This window comes from Carcharodon carcharias, chromosome 19, assembly GCF_017639515.1.
Source record: "Carcharodon carcharias isolate sCarCar2 chromosome 19, sCarCar2.pri, whole genome shotgun sequence".
In the NCBI taxonomy this organism is placed as follows: Eukaryota; Metazoa; Chordata; class Chondrichthyes; order Lamniformes; family Lamnidae; genus Carcharodon; species Carcharodon carcharias.
In genome coordinates, this window is record NC_054485.1 from 38070981 (window position 1) to 38084318 (window position 13338).

Below are 13338 nucleotides of genomic sequence, written 5' to 3' on the forward strand. Positions count from 1 at the left end.
TTTATGGATGTGGTGCCAATCAAGCGGACTGCTTTATCCTGGATAGTGTCCAGCTTCTTCAGTGTTGTAGGAGCTGCACTCATCCTAGCAAGTGGGGAGTATTCCATCACATTCCTGACTTGTGCCTTGGAGATGGTTGACAAGATCTGGGGAGTCAGGAGATGAGTTACTCATCATATGACTCATAGCATCTGACCTGCTCTTGTACCAAAATACTTAAATGGCTAGTCCAGTTCAGTTTCTGGTCAATGGTAACCCCCAGGATGTTGATAGTGGGGGCTTCAGTGATGGTATTGCCATTAAACATCAAGGAGCAATGGTTGGATTCTCTCTTGTTGAAGATAGTCATTGCCTGACACTTGTGTGGTGTGAATGTTACTTGCCATTTGTCAGCCCAAGCCTGGATATTGTCCAGGTCTTGCTGCATTTGGACATGGACTGCTTCAGTATCTGAGGAGTCGCGAATGGTGCTGAACATTCTGCAATCATCAGTGAACATCCCCACTTCTGACTTTATGATGGAAGGAAGGTCATTGATGAAGAAACTGAAGATGATTGGGCCTAGGACACTACCTTGAGGAACTCCTGCAGTGATGTCCTGGAGCTGAGATGACTGATCTCCAACAACCACAATCATCTTCCTTTGTGTTAGGTATGACTCCAACCAGCGGAGAGTTTTCCCCCGATTCCAGTTAACTCCAATTTTGCTCGGGCTCCTTGATACCACACTCAGTCAAATGCTGTCTTGATGTCAAGGGCAGTCCCTCTCACCTCACCTTAGGAGTTTAGCTCTTTTGTCCATGTTTGAACCAAGGCTGTAATGAGGTCAGGAGCTGAGTGGCCCTGGCGGAACACAAACTGAGCATCAGTGAGCAGGTTATTGCTAAGCAAGTGCTGCTTGCCAGCAGTGTTGATGACCCCTTTTTTACTTTGCTGATGATCGAGAGTAGACTGGTGGGGTGGTAACTGACTGGGTTGGATTGTCCTGCTTTTTGTGTACAGGACCTACCTGGGCAATTTTCCACATAACTGGGTGGATGCCAGTGTTGTAGCTGTAATGGAACAGCTTGGCTAGAGGCATGGCAACTTCTGGAGCACACATCTTTAGGGTTATTGCCGGAATATTGTCAGGGCTCATAGCCCTTGCAGCATCCAGTGCTTTCAGCCGTTTCTTGATATCACGTGGAGTGAATCGAATTGGCTGAAGACTGGCAACTGTGATGCTGGGGACCTCCAGAGGAGGCCGAGTTGGATCATCCACTTGGCACTTCTGGCTGAAGATTGTTGCGAATGCTTCAGCCTTACCTTTTCCACTGATGTGCTGGGCTCCTCCATCATTGAGGATGAGGATATTTGTGGATCCTCCTCCTCCAGTGAATTGTTTAATTGTCCACCACCATTCACAACTGGATGTGGCAGGACTGCAGAACTTAGATCTGATCCGTTGGTTGTGGGATCACTTAGCTCTCCCTATCACTTGCTGCTTGTACTGTCCGGCATGCAAGTAGTCATGTGTTATAGTTTCACCAGGATGACACTTCATTTTTAGGTATGCCTGCTGCTGCTCCTGGCATGCCCTCCTGCACTCTTCATTGAATCATGGTTGATTCCCTGGCTTGATTGTAATGGTAAAGTGGGGGATGTGCTGGGCCATGAGGTTACAGATTGTGTTTGAGTACAATTTTGCTGCTGCTGATGGCCCACAGCCCTTCATGGATGCCCAGTCTTGAGTTGCTGGATCTATTTGAAATCTATCGCATTTAACACGGTGGTAGTGCCACACAACATGATGGAGGGCATCCTCAATGTGAAGGCAGAACTACATCTCCACGATGACTATGCGGTAGCCACTCCTACTGATGCTGTCATGGACAGATGCATCTGCGGCAGGCAGATTGGTGAGAATGAGGTCGAGTATGTTTTTCCCTCTTGTTGGTTCCCTCACCATCTCCCGCAGGCCCAGTCTAGCAGCTATGTCATTTAGGACTCAGCCAGCTCAGTCAGTAGTGCTACCGAGCCACACTTGGTGATGGACATTGAAGTCCCCACCCAGAGTGCATTCTGTTCCCTTGCCACCCCCAGTGCTTCCTCCAAGTGGTGTTCAACATGGAGCAGCACTGATTCATCAGTTGAGGGAGGGTGGTAGGTTGGAATCAGCACAAGCTTTCCTTGCCCATGTTTGATCTGATGCCATGAGACTCCATGGGGTCCGGAGTTGATGTTGAGGACTCCCAGGGCAACTCCCTCCCAAGTGTATGCCACTGTGCCACCACCTCTACTGGGTCTGTCCTGCCGGTGAGACAGGACATATCCAGGGATAGTGATGGCGTATCTATAAAATTACCTTCTGAAAGCTACAGTCAAATCTATATCACCACCCTATCTTGCAAGGTACTCCGAATCCTAATTTACCATTGTGAATAAATAATTTCTCCTCATGCTGCCTCTGGTTCTTTTTTCTATCATCTGAAATTGGTCCTCCGTCATAATCTGCCACAGGGAAATGTCTCTCCATTTACTCTACCAAAAAACTTCATGATTTTAAAAACCTCTATCAAATCTCCTTTTAACCTTCTTTGCTCTAAGATGAACAATCCCTGCTTTTCCAGCCTATCCACATAACGGACATTCCTCACCCCTGGAACCATTCTAGTAAATCTCTTCTGTACCCTTACCAAGGACTTCACATCCTTGAATTGGACAAAACTCCAGCTGGGGCTGAGCTAGTGTTGGTTTAGCATAACTTCCAGGCTTTTGTACTCTAGACTTCTATTTATAAAGATTCCGTATGCTTTATTGACTGCAGCTGTTATCCTGTCTTTTTACCTTCAAAGGTTTGTACTCAAACACCCCCAAGGCTCTCTGTTCTTGCACCTCCTTTAAAATTGTGCCATGTAGTATGTATAGTCACTCTTCACTCTTCCTACCTTCGCCTTTGAGTTACATCTGCCATGTGTCAGCCTGCTCCCCCAACCTGCCTATATCCTCCTGAAGTCTATTAATATCTTTCTCACTCTTGACTACACTTTTCAAGTTTTGTGTCAGCTGCCAATTACAAAATTACCCTGCACCCTCAAGTCCGAGCCATTAACGTGTACCAAAAACAGCAGTGGTCTTAGTATTGACCCTTGGGGAATGATTCTGTATACCTCCCTCCAGTCTGAGAAACAGCCATTCAGCATCATGGATGACTATGGAGGACACTATCAATATACAATCCTCCACGTACACTTTGGAACTTTGACATTAGTGAAACAGATGTTCCAGAAACTGGACACTGCAATGGTTTATGGCAGGGCTGGTATTCTGGAAGGGTGAAATCAATGAGCTAAAAGGCCTTTTTCACCTGAAGCTGCCTTGTGATTGTGTGAAGCCTCCCACTTATGTTCTATTATTGTTCTTTGAGCTCTTGCAGTTCTCCAGTAACTCACTGAAATAACCATTTAAGTAAATGTCAGCAGCTACTCAACAAATTACTGAACAAAATTAAGCTTTCATTTCCTGCAGGTGCCCCATCTGAGATCTGCTATTGTAAACTGAGTTTCCATTGTCTTCTTTCAAATTTGCTTTTATATTGGGACCTATGCTAGTGCTGGCATCTTATATGTAAGCCTTGCTTGGCCTAAATAGCCAAGTGGTTATGGTACTGGGTTTGTAACCCCAAGATCAAGAGTTCAAATCTCACAATGGCAAACATGTAACTTCATCTGAATAGGAACAGATGGAAATGTGTTTGTGCTCAAAAGAGTTACATGTAAGCCTTGTACAACCAGCTGCAACCCAAAAGCAAACTTGCTGGAATTCACTAAGATTGGCAATTGAGAACATCTTTTCAGATAGAAGTAGAGGCTACATATCTGGTTAGGAATGGAATTGAGTGTTACAGGGGCAGATAATCAAATCAAATTGTGTGACACACAATAATTTTTGTGCTGTGACGAAATGTTGCCAGATTTTCACCTCCTTCTCCTCAACATCTCCACCCTCTCCCTCGAACCCCCACCTTCACGTTAATTCTTCTGAGACAAATTGTGCCTTTTGATGTCCTTCCAAGTTCCTCTCCTGACCATTACATACCCCTCATTTTGAATGCCACTCTGTCCTATTGAAAGATGGGGGCATTTCAACCTCCCCAGTGGTTTGAAAGTCCCAATCAGTTATTTAGAATAAACCAGCTTCATAGCATGCGGGAAGCGGGAATAGTATTGTGAAGGCAAGAGAACTGTTTGTAGAAGCGCATAAGAACAATTAATCCCACTTCTTCCAATGTACTATATATGAGGCACAGGTTCAACATAACCTAATTCATAAATTCTTGAGGATAGTGATTCAAACCAGGTAAAATATTCAACAGAAAGCTCGAACAGACTGAAAGGCCAATCAGAGACAGGGAGGAATGTACCATGATGTTTTTTATTGAGATGTTAAGTGGCTGAACTGAGGCCACACTCTTTTTTTTTAAACTGTAAATGGTGCAAATCAGGAAATGATGATCAAATAACACCAAACTTGAAGTTTAAATCAAGGAGTAAAGGAGAAAATGATGTAGATAAATGAGGGCGTTCCATGGCGTTGCAGTCTTGAGAAAGATAGGGATTGCATAGGATGGTAAAGAACAATGAACCCAAGAAATAATACTGAGCCTTATAGCCTAAGTATTGACAACAGTCTGGGACAACTTGTAATCACGATGGAGTCAGGGACTATGCAAAATCATTCATTTGTAATGCTGGCCTATATAGGTTCCTGTCTTTCGAGCTTATAAGCTGGACAATCCACCCATTATTAGATTACTTCATATATATCTTTGATCCTTGGTGCTTTCACCTTCTCATGGCTGCACTCTAGTTGCCACTTCCTGAAGTTGAAATTTTAAAAATCAGCTGAGCGAGTAGTGGGCTGCAATGCTTGTACCATCCCTCTCACTAATACCAGGTGAGCACCAATCAGAAGGAGCAGCGTAACTGGAATGATCTGCAGGTGAGAACTTCCTGTACTTCTATTCAATTAGATTCACTTGCCTGATGACACAAAAGAGACAGGGGGAAAATTACCTGAACAACTCTCACCCATTCCTCCTCCACAACGCACAGCAGCATCAAGCCTAGAGTGTGTATAGGCTTTAACTCCATTTCATTGTTACACTGTGCTTTTCACTAAAACCTACAGCTCCTGATTTATTTAAAGTGAACAGGGTAAGTTTGCGAAATCCTTTCTTTTGTGTGCATTATAGGGTTTTTAAATCAATATGAATTTGACTAGACGGAGAGCTACATTGTTAGAATCGCAGTGTGAGCTGAATTTAATGTTCATGTTCTGTGGGGTGTCATATTGCACAATTACAGAGGCTCTCACTTTTGATGATAATTGCTGCTAGATTTGAAGTTTAGAATTGGTGACTTGAGCAATAGGTGGAGGGATCTGTTGCGTTTAACAAATCACAGCACTCCTGGAAGTGTGAATCAAATCTGTTTGACTATCTGTTGCTTTAGGGATTCAATTTTTGACTGCTGTATATACACTACCCTCCACCTGAGTATGAATCAATTGTTCAATTGTTTCTGACTCTTCTGATTTGATATTGAGATTAACATTGGGAGCTTTCATCTAACCAGTATTTCTTTGAACAAAGCTGCAGAATAGACATGTTTCACTGTAAGACATGTGATGAAATATTCACTACGTATGCTTTCATTTTGAAAGCAACATCTATGTATAGTGTTCAAATGCCGTGTAATCTATCTGTCTGGTCCGTGAGATCTAATCAAAGATTCATATATATATCAAATTCCCTTTTGAAAGTTGCTGTTGAATCTGCTTCTTTTGCCCTTTCATAAGAGCTCATAAGTTCTCTTCATCTCGGTATCTAAAGCATACTTTTCAGCTGGCTTTCTAGTGATGGTAATAGTGTTTTACTTTCTAGATTTTTAGTTTGCTTTTCCTTTAATTTGTGCATATTAATGAGAATTGCAATATGGATTAGTGTCTCAAGAGATTTTTCATTGAGTCATTGGTCCTTTTTTTAAATAGAAAACACTTGATGTGGTGCAGGATGGAAATGAGGTAATGTTCCTTCAGAGGCCTCCCTGACATGGGAGAGGTGGAATGTCGGAAGCGGGATTTCATTTTGAAGCAGATTGTTCACACTTGTAGATAGGTCATTACTGGACACCCGCAAAGGATTACATATACATAGGATTACATAGGATATATGCACAGAAACAGGCCCTTCAGCCCAACGAGCTCATACCAGCATTTGTGCCCACTTGAGCCTCCTCCCATATTTTCTCTTCTAAATCTATTGTTGTAAACCTCTATTCCCTTCTTCCTCATATGCTTGTCTAGCTTCCCCTTAAATAAATCAATATTAATCACTTCAACCACTCCCCGTGGTAGCAGGTTCCACATGCTTACCATTCTTTGGTAAAGAAATTTCTTTTGAATTTTTGATTGGGTTACTTGGTGACTATTTTATATTGATGGCCTCTAGTTATGTTCTTCCCCACAAAGAGGAAATATTCTGTGCTCAATCAGAACCTTTCATAGTTCTAAAGACCTCTGTTGGCATCCCTCAGCCTTCTATTTCCAATAGAAAAGAGATCCAGTCTATTCATCCTTTCATAATATGCAGATCCATATTTTGGTGTCATCCTTGTATATTTGCATGCTCTCCCATGCTTCTGTACCTTTTTTGTAATATGACAACCAGAATTGTATGCAGTTCTCTTAAGTGTGGCCTCAACTATATTCGATACATGCTTAGCATAACTTCCCTATTTTTTAGTCCTATCCCTCTAGAAAAGCCCAGTGCTGGGTTTGCTTTTTTTATGGCCCTACTAACCTGTGGCGTAACTTTTAGTGATTGGTATATTGTACTCTGAGATCCCTTCGTTCCACTACTCTACCTAGACTTGAACTTTCCAGGTAATACCTCAGTATTCTTCCTGTCAAAATGTGCTACCTCATATTTATTTGTGTTGAATTTAATTTGCTAATTATTGCCCATGCTGCAAGTTTATTAATGTCCCCCTGTAATGTGTTGTCATTCTCCTTGGTATCAACTAGCCCTCCCCAATTTGGTATCATCTGCAAATTTAGAAACTGCGCTTTTGATTCCAAAGTCCAAATTGTTAACTTGAATTATGAACAGCAACCATCCCAGCACTGACCCTTGAACTTCCCGCCACTTCCCACCTTCTGCTACTCTAAATAACTATCCATTCCACAAATTTTCTGCTTTCTGTCTTCAAGCCAGTTAGCAATCCATTCTGTCATTTGTTTCCTGACTCTGCTTCTCTGACTTAATTCATTTAGTCAATTACAGGGCACCTTATGAAGGCCTTTCGAATATCCAGATAAATTACATCTACTGTACTGCTATTGTCTACTCTCTCTGTTAGCTCCTCAAAAATTCAATAAGGTTGAGAAAACAAGTTTTTCCCTTTTGAAATCCATGTTGACAATTCATTGCAGTATTATATTTTGCTTTCTAGATATTTTTCTGTTCTCTCCTGTAACAGGGATTCCATTATTTTTCCTCCCACCAATGTTAAGCTGACTGGTGTATAATTCTTTGGACATATTCTATCCCCCTTCTTAAATATTGGAATTACATTAACCATCTGCTATCCATCTGGCAAGATACTTCTTTTAAATGAATTATTAAATGTGTGGGGTAATTCCTCTGCTATCTCTGCTCTAGGTTCCTTTAAAATGCGTGGATGCAATCCAGGGCATTAATCCTTTTTGAGTTTTATTAGATTATTCAATACACCCCCTTTTTATTTTAAATGCACTTATCACTCATCTCATCATTCAATGCCATGTCTATCTATTCTATCTCCCTCATAAATATTGAAACAAAATAATTATTTAGTATTGCCACTATTACCTTGATGTCGCCCTGCTTTTACCTCTCTGATCTGCTCTGGTTATTCCCCATTCCTAGATCCAAAAGCAAATCTTTCCTTGTTGGGTTTTTTTACATATTGGCTTAGAAAGGAGTCCTGTCTATATAGCAGGAACTCCATTCCTTATCCCCTTTACCTACCTCTTCAGTCCAATTAATTTCAGGGTCAATGAGATGAAATCCTCCATGATTATTATTCTGTTTTTTTACTCAATTCCATAATTTGTCTTCATATCATTTTTCCCACAGCCCTTCCACCAGTGGTCTGTAGGTTACATCTATTAGTATGATTGAAAATTTATCTTTTATCTCTATCTCTCCATTTGGATTCTAGTTTTGTCTTGCTTATAGCTGTGCCCCATTTTTTTTTACTGCCATGATATCTCCTGGACTAAATATGTCTACTCCACCTTTAAGATTCAAATCTTCAAGACACTATCTTGTGAACATGAGCTACAAGTGGTAAAGATATTGTAAATATAAAATAAAGATAGAAAGTACTGGAAAACTCAACATATCTGGCAGTATCTGTGCAGAGAGAGACAGAATTAACGTTTCAAGTCCAATATGACTCTTCCTCCGAATTGAAGAGAGGCAGAAATGCGATGGATTTTATGCTGTTGAGAAAGGACAGAAGGTTGGTGGAGCAAAAAGGGGAGAACAAGGATAGGTAACAGAGCAGGAGAGATTAAATTACAAAGATGTCAAGGAACAAAAGGCAAAGAGAGTGGGAATGGTAGTGGTAAAGGAACAAAGGCTTTGGTCCAGAGTAGGTGTTAATAGCAAAATAAAGGTCAACACTGTCTGAAAGCAAAATAGCGGAATGTGCTAATAGCAAAATAAATGTCAGTGCTGTCTGAAGCAAAACATGAGAACAAGATACAGACTGGCACTAGGGGAAAAATATAAAATGGAAGGAAGATTTCATAGTCTGAAATTGTTGAACTCAAAGTTGAGTCCGGAAGGCTGTGAAGTGCCTAATTGGAAGATGAGCTATTGTCAATCTTTTTGTAGGAAATATAAAATGATACTGCGATTGATGCATTGAAAAATGCATCGCATGCCTTCCTTTTACCATTTCTTGTAGAGTATTGTTTTACGAGGTTGTATATTGCAAAGGGCTGATGTTCAGTCTCTCAAAGTACAACCAAAAACTCAACATGTCTCTCTTACTGAATGGAAATTGAGAAATAGTTCTGGATGATCTCTGGGAATAGCTGAAAGGCTAACATCAGGGTGCGGCTTCTGAACTAGTGGTCATTACTGAATCGACTGTGTTCATTGAATATGTTTAAGACAAACCGATATCTCATAGATTTGTTTTTATTTCTTCTCAGAATGTGAGCAGCACTGGAAAGTCTTCAATCATTGCTTACTCATATTGTACCAAAATTGCTTTCCAAACCACCTCAGAGGGGACTGCCATCACACATATGCCATTGAAGTGAAATGTTTCCTTCCTTAAAGGACTTTTGGGGTTTTAAACCAGCAGCTTCCATAGTCACTCCTCACTCCCATAACAAATATACCAGATTTCTTAAATTATTTCACCACTTGCCATATTGGATGTGAGTTCACTGTTTCTTAGTTACTAGTCCACTATCATAACTGTTTTGCTAAAGTATCAGAGATGGACAAATAAACAAGAAAAAACACCTGCTTGTCTCCAGGTTTTGGTCTAGTGTAACTGCATTATTAATTTTATTAGAATGCCTCTTTATTATATTAGAGTGGTAAATCTCCATGCTGAATTGAAACATTTGCTGTTTTATAAGGAGCTGTATTGTAGAAAGCTGGTATCAATAAAACTGACCATGAAGCTTTTGTGCTGTTGTAAAACCCCAATTGGTGCACAAAGGTCTGTTAATGAAGGAAACCATTGTTACTCAGTCTGCCCTCTATATGATTCCAGTCCCAGACCAACATGGTTGGCCCTTAACTTAGTTCTGAAGTGGCCTGGCAAGCCAGTCAATTACATCAACCTGCTAACTGTTCAAGAAGAGGTAAAAACAAAAAAACTGCAGATGCTGGAAATCCAAAACAAAAACAGAATTACCTGGAAAAACTCAGCAGGTCTGGCAGCATCGGCGGAGAAGAAAAGAGTTGACGTTTCAAGCCCTCATGACCCTTCGACAGAACTTGAGTTCGAGTCCAAGAAAGAGTTGAAATATAAGCTGGTTTAAGATGTGTTGGTGGGGGGGAGAGAGAGAGAGAGAGAGAAGTGGAGGGGGTTGGTGTGGTTGTAGGGACAAACAAGCAGTGATAGAAGCAGATCATCAAAAGATGTCACAAACAACAGAACAAAAGAACACATAGGTGTTAAAGTTGGTGATGTTATCTAAATGAATGTGCTAATTAAGAATGGATGGTAGGGCACTCAAGGTATAGCTCTAGTGGGGGTGGGGAGAGCATAAAAGACCTATTTCCATTATTTTTAAATATTTTTAAATCTTTTATGCTGAGGTACTGAGGTAATTTAAGCTAAGAATAAACTAATAGAACTGACTGACTTTCTTCTCTTTAAACATATGGCACAGAAACTTGCCTGAAATTTTGCGAACAAAATTAAGTTGACTCTAGTGTATTATTTGATATGTGACCATCTGCTGATAAAAAATGTTTTCTACTTTTATGCTTTAAACAGAGATCACATTCTATGAGTATAAATTTTGTTGAGTATGTGTTGGGGTGGAAAATCCTTTCTGAGGCGAAGCAAAGCGAATGATATCTCATCAGCTGCCCAATGGAATTAAACATCGGGTGCTGCGTATAATCGGCAACCCATCCAACACCACCCAGTTTGTGCCACCGCCCAAGATGGATTTCTATCCCTTTATGTGTGATTGAACAGATTCAGGTTAAAATCCTGGCTTACAATGGCATTCATTCCTATACAGTTCCTTCGCCTCTGTGATGATGCCATATTCCAAAACAGTTCCTCTGACATGTCTTCCTTCTTCCTTAACTGAGGTTTTCCACTCACGGTGGTTGTCAGGGCCCTCAACCGTGTCTGGCCCATCTCCCACGCATCCGCCCTCATGCCTTCCTCTCCCACCCAGAACCATGATAGGGTCCCTCTTGTCCTCACTTATCACCCCACCAGCCTCGGGGTTCAAAGGATCATCCTCCGCCATTTCCGCCAACTCCAACATGATGCCACCACCAAACACATCTTCCCTTCACCTCCCCCTGGTGGCTTGCCGCAGGGATTGTTCCCTCCGTGACACCCTGGTCCACTCCTCCATCACCCCCTACTCCTCAACCCCCTCCCACGGCACCTTCCCATGCAACCACAGAAGGTGCAACACCTGCCCCTTTACTTCCCCCCTCCTCACCATCCAAGGGCCCAAACACTCCTTTCAAGTGAAGCAGCTCTTCACTTGCACTTCCCTCAATTTGGTCTACTGCATTCGCTGCTCCCAATGCAGTCTCCTCTACATTGGAGAGACCAAACACAGACTGGGCGACCACTTTGCGGAACACCTTTGGTCTGTCTGCAAGCATGACCCAGACCTCCCTGTTGCTTGCCATTGCAACACCCCACCTTGCTCTCTTGCCCACATGTCTGTCCTTGGCCTGCTGCATTGTTCTAGTGAAGCTCAACGCAAACTGGAGGAACAGCACCTCATCTTCCAACTAGGCACTTTACAGCCTTCCAGACTTAACATTGAGTTCAACAACTTCAGATCATGAACTCTCTCCTCCACCCCCACCCTCTTTCTAATCCCCCTTTTCCCAATAATTTATAATTTTTAAAAAAGATATAAATATTTTTCTTTTCCGACCTATTTTAAAATTTATTTTGATCTATTGTTTTATCTCCACCGTTTAGCCCGTTTCGATCCCTTCCCCCCACCCCACCCCCACTAGGGCCATCTGCCACTTGCTTGCCCTGCTTGCTACCCTTAATGTCACTATTAGCACATTCCTTAGATTATATCACCACCGTCAACACCCCTTTGTCCTTTTGTCTATGACATCTTTGGCAATCTCTCCTTTGCCTCCACCTATCACTGGCCCTCTATCCAGCTCTACCTGTCCCACCCCCCTCAATCAGCTTATATTTCACCTCATTTCTCTATTTCCTTAGTTCTGATGAAGAGTCATATGGACTCGAAACGTCAATTGTGTTCCTCTCCGCAGATGCTGTCAGACCTGCTGAGTATTTCCAGCTATTTTTATTTCCATTTTTATTTTTGTTTTTGTTTCAGATTTCCAGTATCCACAGTATTTTGCTTTTATTCTTATAATTTCCCTGGATAACAAAATACTAATTTCATTTGGATGGTTCAGCAGTCTTACACTGGGAGAAAGGGAAAAATGACCTGTAGCATTGTAGCATCAATTAGCGGTTGAAGCAGGATAATGCTGACAGGGTGGATAAATTGTCCAGCCAGGATCGGTTCATTAAACTCTACCTCTCTGCCACCTCTTTTGACCTTTTGATTGTCTCTGTACTGTCAGACATCAAGTCTTTGATCAGTCCTCCAGCACAGCATTGGAAAGACTAAAGCTAGCATCTTTCACTCATGTTACAAACTTCACTCCTTTCTCGCTGATTTTTTGTTCTCTTCTCCTGCCAGTGTTAGGCTGAACTGGACCATCCATCACCTTGCTGATGTCTTAGTCAACCCTGTGATTAACTTTAAACACAATGATGGTTAAATTCGACAGCCACTGAAAACAGGCTAGGATTGAAAACAAAAACAGAATTACCTGGAAAAACTCAGCAGGTCTGGCAGCATCGGCGGAGAAGAAAAGAGTTGACGTTTCAAGTCCTCATGACCCTTCCACAGAACTGAGTGAATATAAGGAGAGGGGTGAAATATAAACTGATTTAAGGTGGGGGTGGGAGGTGGGGGGGAGGGGGGTGGAGAGAAGTGGTGGAGTGGTGTGGTTGTAGGGACAAGCAAGCAGCGATAGGAGCAGATAATCAAAAGATGTCACAGACAAAAGAACAAAAGAACACAGAGGTGTTGAAGGTAGTGATATTATCTAAATGAATGTTCTAATTAAGAATGGATGGTAGGGCACTCAAGGTACAGCTCCAGTGGGGGTGGGGTGGAAAGACTAGCAGGGCATAAAAGATTTAAAATTAATGGAAATAGGTGGGAAAAGAAAAATCTATATAAATTATTGGAAAAAAACAAAAGGAAAGGGGAAGAAACAGAAAGGGGGTGAGGATGAAGGAGGGAGTTCAAGATCTAAAGTTGTTGAATTCAATATTCAGTCCGGAAGGCTGTAAAGTGCCTAATCGGAAGATGAGGTGCTGTTCCTCCAGTTTGCGTTGGGCTTCACTGGAACAATGCAGCAAGCCAAAGACAGACATGTGGGCAAGAGAGCAGGGTAGAGTGTTAAAATGGCAAGCAACAGGGAGGTTTGCGTCAGTCTTGCGGACAGACCGCAGGTGTTCTGCAAAGCGGTCGCCC